Source organism: Macaca fascicularis, chromosome 6 (genome assembly GCF_037993035.2).
Source record: "Macaca fascicularis isolate 582-1 chromosome 6, T2T-MFA8v1.1".
Classification (NCBI taxonomy): Eukaryota; Metazoa; Chordata; class Mammalia; order Primates; family Cercopithecidae; genus Macaca; species Macaca fascicularis.
The window spans coordinates 74,715,330-74,723,710 of NC_088380.1; the positions used below are offsets into that span (position 1 = coordinate 74,715,330).

Genomic DNA, 8,381 nt, shown 5'->3' on the forward strand with positions numbered 1-8,381 from the left:
GATGACTTTGGCTATTCTGGGTCTTTTGTGGTTCCACATAAATCTTAGAACTAATTTTTCTATTTCTGTGAAGAATGTCATTGGTATTTTGCTAGAGATTATATCAAATCTGAGGATTGCTTTGGGTAGTATGAATGTTTTAATGATATTCATTCTTCCAATTCATGAACGTGAAATATCATTCCATTTTTTTGTGTCATGTTCAATTTCTTGCATCAATGCATTATAGTTTTCATTATAGACATCTTTCTCTGCTTTCATTAAGTTTACATGTAGGCATCTTATTTTATTTTTAGCTATGATTAATTCTTGATTTCTTTTTCAGATTGTTCACTGTTCACATATAGAAATCCTACTGATTTTTGTGTTGATTTTGTATCCTACAATTTTACTAAATTTATTAGTTCTAATAATTTTGTGGTGAAGTCTTTAGGTTTTTCCAAATATAAGATTATCTCAACAAACAAGGATAATTTGACTTCTTCCTTTCCAATTTGGATACCTTTTACTTCTCTTACCTGATTGCTCTAGGTAGGACTTCCAGTACTATGTTAAATAACAGTAGTGAAAGTGGGTACCCTGGTCTTATTCCAGATCTTAGAGGAAAGGCTTTCAGTTTTCCCCTGTTCAGTATGATACTAGCTATGGGTCTGTCATATATGCCTTTTACTGTGTTAAGGTATGTTCCTTCTATTCCCAGTTTTGTTTTTTTTTTTTTTTTTTTTTTTTTTTTTTTTTTAGGGATGTTGGATTTTATCAAATGCTTTTTCAGCATCAATGGAAATAATCATATGGTTTTTATCTTTAATTCTGTTGATATGATATATCATGTCGATTGATTTGCATATGTTGAATCATCCTTGCATCTCTAGAATAAATCTCACTTGGTCATGATAAATGATCTTTTAAATGTGTTGTTGAATTTAATTTACTGGTATTTTGTTGAGGATTTTTATATCAATGTTCATCAAGGATATTGGACTATGGTTTTCTTTTTTTGATGCATCTTTGTCTGATGTTGGTATCAGGGTAACATCGGCCTTATAGGATGCGTATGGACTTATTTCTTCCTCCTCTATTTTTCAGAATAGTTTGAGTAAGATTGGTATTAGTCCTTCTTTAAATGTTTGGTAAAACTCATCGGTAAAGCCATTGGGTCCCAGGTTTTTCTTTGCTGGGAAACTTTTTATTATGGCTTCAATCTCATTACTTGTTATTGGTCTTGTCAAGTTTGAGATTTCTTCATAGTTCAGTCTTGGTAGGTTGTATGTATCTAGGAATTTATCCGTTTCATCTAGGTTTTCCAATTTACTGGCATATAGTTGCACATAAGAGCCTCTAATGATCCTTTGAATTTCTGCAGTAACCAGTTCTAATGTCTCCTTTTCATCTCTGATTTTATTTGGGTCTTCTCTTTTTCTTTTTTTTTTTTAAATGAGTATTTTAATTCAGTTTCAGAAAAAAAGGGTACATGACTTCGATGAGAAAGCATAAAATTAAGAGGCTTTTCTGGAAATCCAAGAAAAAGAAATAACCACTAATATGTTCAATAATTTTCTGGATCTTCTTCTTGTGTCAAAAGCTATATATTTTCTCCTCAAAAGTAGCTGCTCCAAGAACTAACTAGCCTTCTTTATCTCCCTCTAACTGGAACAGACTAATTCCCCTCCACCCCCACCTCTCTTCTTTCAATAACACTGCATAGGTGTTAATGGCCTGGGCTCTCACCAATGAACAGAATTGTCCTTTAAGCCAGCAACCCACAGGCAGTGGCACCCAAAGCCTCACCCCCCAGTCCCCAGGGCAGAAGCCACAGAGCTGGCATTGTTTCCACTGTCTCAGGAAGAAGGAGCCAAAAGCTGACCCTCAGCACAAATCAAAACCCAATATGGAGACAGAATAACTGCTTCTAGAGTTGGCAAGTTGTGGGGAAAAATGGGGAGTTTTTGCAGCCACCCCATCTTTAGAAACAAGGGGGAAAACTAGACCCTTTTCCACTATTATGGTCTACAAGGTACTCTACTGCTCCAAGGGGATCTGAAAGTACAAAAGGATCTAAACAAATAAGGAGAACTTTTCCCAGGCTGGAGATAAGAATGAAAAATAGAAAGATGGATGAATGTAATAAGGTGTAGGAAGATGATGCTGGGAACCTCTGTTCTTCACATGGCTGCCAGTCCCATAGAGGACAACACGGTAAGAACCAGGACAACCACTCCAGACCGGTATAGCTGGGGAATCTTCAGGCCTTTTCCTAGGTCCCCCACATCAAGTGTTGGATCCCATTCCAGGTATGATATATGAGAGGGAAGACGAGTGCAAACTTAGCTGTGTGGATCAGTGCTGGCCCCAGACACAGGGACTTTACGAGTTCCAAATAAGACTCAAAGTTCCCCGGGAGTAACAAGGCCGACATGCCAGAAAGAGACCCCTGCACTCAAAGCAATACCAGTGCCACAGTGGCAGATGGACATCGCCATGGGAAGAGACCAACTGTAGATAGTGATGTGGGGAGATACAGGACGGTTTGAACCTATATTCGTATTCCAGAACCGCTCCATCTCTTCTTTGGCTGTGGTTCCCAAAGGAACAGCATTTCCGATATAGAGCTAAGGGCTAAAGTGGACTCAAAGGCAATCACGACCAACATGTTTCAGCAAGAGCACAGCCATCTTGGGTTCCAGTCTCCTCTCTTTTTCTTAGTTAGTCTGGCTAACGGTTTGTCGATTTTCTTGATCTTTTCAAAAAACCAACTTTTTGTTTCATTGATCTTTTGTATTTTTTTCACTTCAATTTCATTTATTTCTGCTCTGATCTTTATTATTTATTTTATTCTACTAATTTTGGGTCTGGTTTGCTCTTGCTTTTCTAATTCTTTAAGACAGTGGTTCCCAACCTTTTTGGCACCAGGGACCAGTTTCATGGAAAACAATTTTTCCATAGACAGCAGGGGGTGATGGGGGATGGTTTTAGGATGAAGCTATTCCACTTCAGAACATCAGGCATTAGATTCTCATAAAAAGTACGCAACCTAGATCTCCTGCGTGCACAGTTCACAGTGGGATTCGTGCTCCTATGAGAATCTAATGCCACCACTGATCTGACAGGAGGCAGAGCTCAGGTGGTAGTGTTCACTTGCCCACCCGCCACTCACCTCCTGCTCTGCAGCCTGGTTTCTAACAGGCCACGGACCAGTACTGGTCCATGGCCAGGGGGTTGGGGACCCCTGCTTTAAGATGCATTATTAGGTTGTTTATTTGAAGCTTTGCTACTTTTTTATGTAGGTGCTCATTGCTATAAAGTTTTCTCTTAATACTGTACCCCATATGGTTTGCTATGTTGTGTTTCCATTTTCATTTGTTTCAGGAAATTTTTTATTTCTTCATTGACTCACTGGTCATTCAGGAGCCTATTGTTTAATTTTCTTTCATGTGTTTGTATAGTTTCCAAAGTTCCTCCCGTTATTGATTTCTAGTTTTATTCCACTGTGGTCAGAAAAGATAATTGGTATGATTTCAATTTTTTTGTTTTTTAAGACTTGTTTTGTGGCCTAACATATGGTTTATCCTTGAGAAGAATCCATTTGCTGAGAAGAATATGTATTCTGTAGCCATTGTATGAAATGTTAGGTGAATATCTATTAAATTCATTTGCTCTATAGTGCAGATTAAGTCTGATATTTCTTTGTTGATTTTCTGTCTGGATAATCTCTCCAATGCTGAAAGTGAGGTGTTGAAGTCTCCAACTATTGTTGTATTGGGGTCTATTTGACTCTTTAGCTCTTATAATATTTGCTTTTTATATCTGGGTGCTCCAGTGTTGGATGCTTACATATTTGTAATTGTTATATGCTATTGCTTAATTGACCCTTTGTTATTATATAATGACCTTCATCATCTCTCTTTATAGTTTTTGTCTGGAAATCTATTTTGTCTGATATAAACAGAGCTACTCCTGCTTTTTTGGTTTCCATTTGCATGGAATACTTTTTTCTATCCCTTTATGTTCAGTCTATGTGTGTCTTTTTAGGTGAAGTATGTTTCTTGTAGACCACAAATCATTGAGTCTTGTTTTTTTATCCATTCAGCCACTCTCTGTCTTTTGATTGGAGAGTTTAGTCCACTTACATTCAATGTTATTTTTGATGAGTAAAGATTTATTCCTGCCATTTTATTATTTGTTTTCTAGTTGTTTTGTGGTCTTCTCTCCCTTCTTTCTTTCCTTGCTGTCCTCCTTTTAGTGAAGGTGGTTTTTTCTGGTGGTGTATCTTAATTTTTTCTTTTTACTTTTTGTGTATGCATAGTGTGTATGTATTTTTCATTTAAGGTTACCATGAGGCTTGCAAGTAATATCCTATAACCCATTATTTTAAACTAATGACAACTTAACACTAATTGTGGCCAGGCACAATGGCTCACGCCAGTAATACCAGCACTTTGGGAGGCCAAGGCAGGAGGATCACCTGAGGTCAGGAGTTCCAGACCAGCCTGACCAACATGGAGAAACCCCATCTCTACCAAAAAGACAAAATTAGCCAGGTGTGGTGGCACATGCCTGTAATCCCAGCTACTCGGGAGGCTGAGGCAGGAGAATCACTTGAACCTGGGAGATGGAGGTTGCGATGAGCCAAGATCGCGCCATTGGACTCCAGCCTGGGCAACAAGAGTAAAACTCCGTCTCAAAAACAAAAACAAAAACAAACTAATTGCATAAACTAACCAACAAGCAAAAATAAAACTAATAAAACCCTCTACACTTTTAACTTCTTCCCCCAACTTTTTAACTTTTTGTTATTTTTATTCATTTCTTTTTTCTGTCTTTTTTTGTTGTTGTTGTTTTGTTTTGTTTTGTTTTGAGACAGAGTCTTGTTCTGTTGCCCAGGCTAGAGTGCAGTGGTGCAATCTGAGCTAACTGCAACCTCCACCTACCAGGTTCAAACAATTCTCGTGCCTTAGCCTTCCATGAAACTGGGATTACAGGTGCACACCACCATGCCCAACTAATTTTTGCATTTTTAGTAGAGACGAGGTTTTGCCATATTGGCCAGACTGGTCTCAAACTCCTGGGCTCAGCTGCCTCAGCCTCCCAAAGTGCTAGAATTACAGGCATGAGCTGCTGCACCCAGCCTCTTTTCATATCTCTTTTTTTTTTTTTTTTTTTTTTTTTTTTTTGAGACAGAGTCTTGTTCTGTTGCCCAGGCCGGAGTGTAATGGCACAATCTCAGCTCGCTGCAACCTCCACCTCCTGGGTTCAAGCAATTCTCCTGCCTCAGCCTGCCAAGTAGCTAAGATTACAGGCATGCTGCCACCACACCTAACTAATTTTTTGTATCTTTAGTAGAGACTGGGTTTCATCATGTTGGCCAGGCTGGTCTCAAACTCCTGACCCCGTGATCCACCTGCCTCAGCCTCCCAAAGTGCTGGGATTATAGACGTGAGTCACCACGTCTGGCCCCCTTCTATTCATATCTTATTGTAACGTCTATGTCTTGAAAAGTTGCTGTAATTTTTATTTTTGATTGGTTCATCTTTTCATCTTTCTACTTAAGATACGAGTAGTTTATACACTACAATTACAGTGTTATAATATTCTGTGTTTTTCTGTATACTTACTATTACCAGTTAATTTTGTACCTTCTGATTATTTGTTTTATTTATTTATTTATTTGTTTGTTTGTTTGTTTTCGAAACAGAGTCTTGCTCTGTTGCCCAGGCTGAAACGCAATGGCAGGATCTTGGTCTCACTGCAACCTCCCCCTCCCAGGTTCAATCAATTCTCGTACCTCAGCCTCCCAAGTAGCTGGGATTACAGGCAGGCACCACCACTCCTGGCTAATTTTTGTATTTTTAGTAGAGATAGGGTTTTGCCATGTTGCCATGTTGCCCAAGCTGGTCTTGAACTCCTGACCTCAGGTGATCCACCTGCCTCGGCCTCCCAAAGTGCTGGGATTACAGGCCCTTCAGATGATTTCTTATTGCTCATTAACATCCTTTCCTTTCAAATTGAAGAACTCTCTTTAGCATTAATCTCTTGTGGAACAGGTCTGCTGTTGATGAAATCCCTCAGCTTTCATTTGCGTGGAAAAGTATTTTTCCTTCTTTTTTTTTTTTTTTTTTTTTTTTTTTGAGACGGAGTCTCGCTCTGTCGCCCGGGCTGGAGTGCAGTGGCCGGATCGCGGCTCACTGCAAGCTCCGCCTCCCGGGTTCACGCCATTCTCCTGCCTCAGCCTCCCATGTAGCTGGGACTACAGGTGCCCGCCACCTCGCCCGGCTAGTTTTTTGTATTTTTTGGTAGCCACGGGGTTTCACTGTGTTAGCCAGGATGGTCTTGATCTCCTGACCTCGTGATCCACCCGTCTCGGCCTCCCAAAGTGCTGGGATTACAGGCTTGAGCCACCGCGCCCGGCCCAAGTATTTTTCCTTCATGTAAGCTAGTATGATGCTACATTCTTAAACATGTCTCCTGAGGAATATATGTATATATCTGTGTTGGGTATCATAGGAGTAAAATTTTCTGTATTATAGAGTATGTATATGTTCAACTTTCATCAATACTTTCAAATAGCTTGCAGTGCTATAAGCAATACACAGGAGTTCCAGGTTGTTCCACATCTTAGACAACACTTGGTGTTGTCTGGCTTTAAAATTTTACTTGTTTTTGTAGTTGTGATATCACATTGCAGTTTTAGTTAGCATTTCTTGAATGTCTAATGAACTTGACCATTTTTTAATATTTTTGCTGGCCATTAGGCTAGTTTCTCTGTAAAGTACCTGTTCTTTTGCCCATTTTTCTATTTTTCTATTGAGTGAGTGAATTATATGTTTGTTTTCTTACTGATTGGCAGGGGTTATTTATACATTTTGAATATGAGTCCTTTTGGGGGATTATGTGTTGTAAATATTTTGTCCTACTCTTTGAATTGCCTTTTCACCCTTTAGCCATGCCCTTACATGAATAAAAGTTTTTATTTCTACTATAGCCCAATCTGTCATCATCATCATTATTTTTTTTTTTTTTTTTTGAGATGGAGTTTTGCTCGTGTTGCCCAGGCTGGAATGCAATGGCATGATCTTGGCTCACCACAACCTCCGCCTCCCAGATTCAAGCGATTCTCCTGCCTCAGCCTCCCAAGTAGCTGGGATTACAGGTACCCGCCACCACACCTGGCTAATTTTTTGTATTTTTAGTACAGAACGGGTTTCATTATATTGCCCAGGCTGGTCTTGAACTCCTGATCTTGTGATCTGCCCGCCTCGGCCTCCCGAAGTGCTGGGATTACAGGCATGAGCCATCGCACTCGGCCTCCTATTTTTAACTTCTGAAAACCTATTTTGTTTTACATTTCAATTTAGATCGCAATCCTCTAGAATTTTTTTCTAATTTAAGGAAATTGTTTATTACTTAAAAGTATCTTAGCAAAATAGAAGCACCAATTTTATGCCATAATTTAATTTTTTAAAAATTGATATAACATTTTATGGTTTTGGTTTTTTTTTGTTTTTTTTTTTTGAGACAGAATCTTGCTCTGTCACCCAGGCCAAAGTGGCACAATCTCAGCTCACTGCAACCTCTGCCTCCAGGGTTCAAGCAATTCTCATCTCTCAGCCTCCCTAGTAGCTGAGGGTTTGCAGGTACATGCCACCGTACTCGGCTAATTTTTCTATTTTTAGTAGACACAGAGTTTCACTATGTTGGCCAGGCTGTTCTCAAACTCCTGGCCTCAACTGATCCACCAGTCATAGAATCCCAAAGTGCTAGGATTACAGGCATGAGCCACCACCCCTGGCCATTCTGTGTTTTATCGTGTACAACATGATTAAAATTCTTTTTTAAGGTAGGATGTAAGGGTAGGGATCAAGATTCTTTTTTTTCTTAAAGATTTATAATTGCTTCAAAGCAGCTTACATTTTTAAAAAGCTTGTTTTCCACTTTATCATAAGTTAAGTGATCATGCATATGTGATCAATTTCTGGACTCTCAATTCTATGCCTCTGGTCTGTTCATATACACACACACACATATATATACACACACACACACATATATACACACATATGTATATACACAAATGTGTGTGTCTCTGTGTGTGTGTGTGTGTGTGTATATATACATATATATATATATATATATATATATTTTTTTTTTTTTTTTTTTTAGATGAAGTCTCACTCTGTCGCCCAGGCTGGAGTGCAGTGGCGTGATCTCGGCTCACTGCAACCTCCACCTCCCAGGTTTAAACAATTCTCCTGCCTCAGCCTCCTGAGTAGCTAGAATTACAAGCACACACCACCATGCCCGGCTAATTTTTTTTTCTTTTTTTTGTATTTTTAGTAGAAATGGGTTTTACCACGTTGGCCAGGCTAGTCTCGAACTCCTGACCT

General features: G+C 39.1%; 1 pseudogene; it reads right to left on the minus strand.

Moving 5' to 3' along the window:
- Positions 1–1,385: 1,385 nt before the first annotated feature.
- Positions 1,386–2,623, minus strand: LOC102117166 (succinate dehydrogenase cytochrome b560 subunit, mitochondrial pseudogene; annotated as a pseudogene).
- Between the last annotated feature and the right edge of the window lie 5,758 nt (positions 2,624–8,381).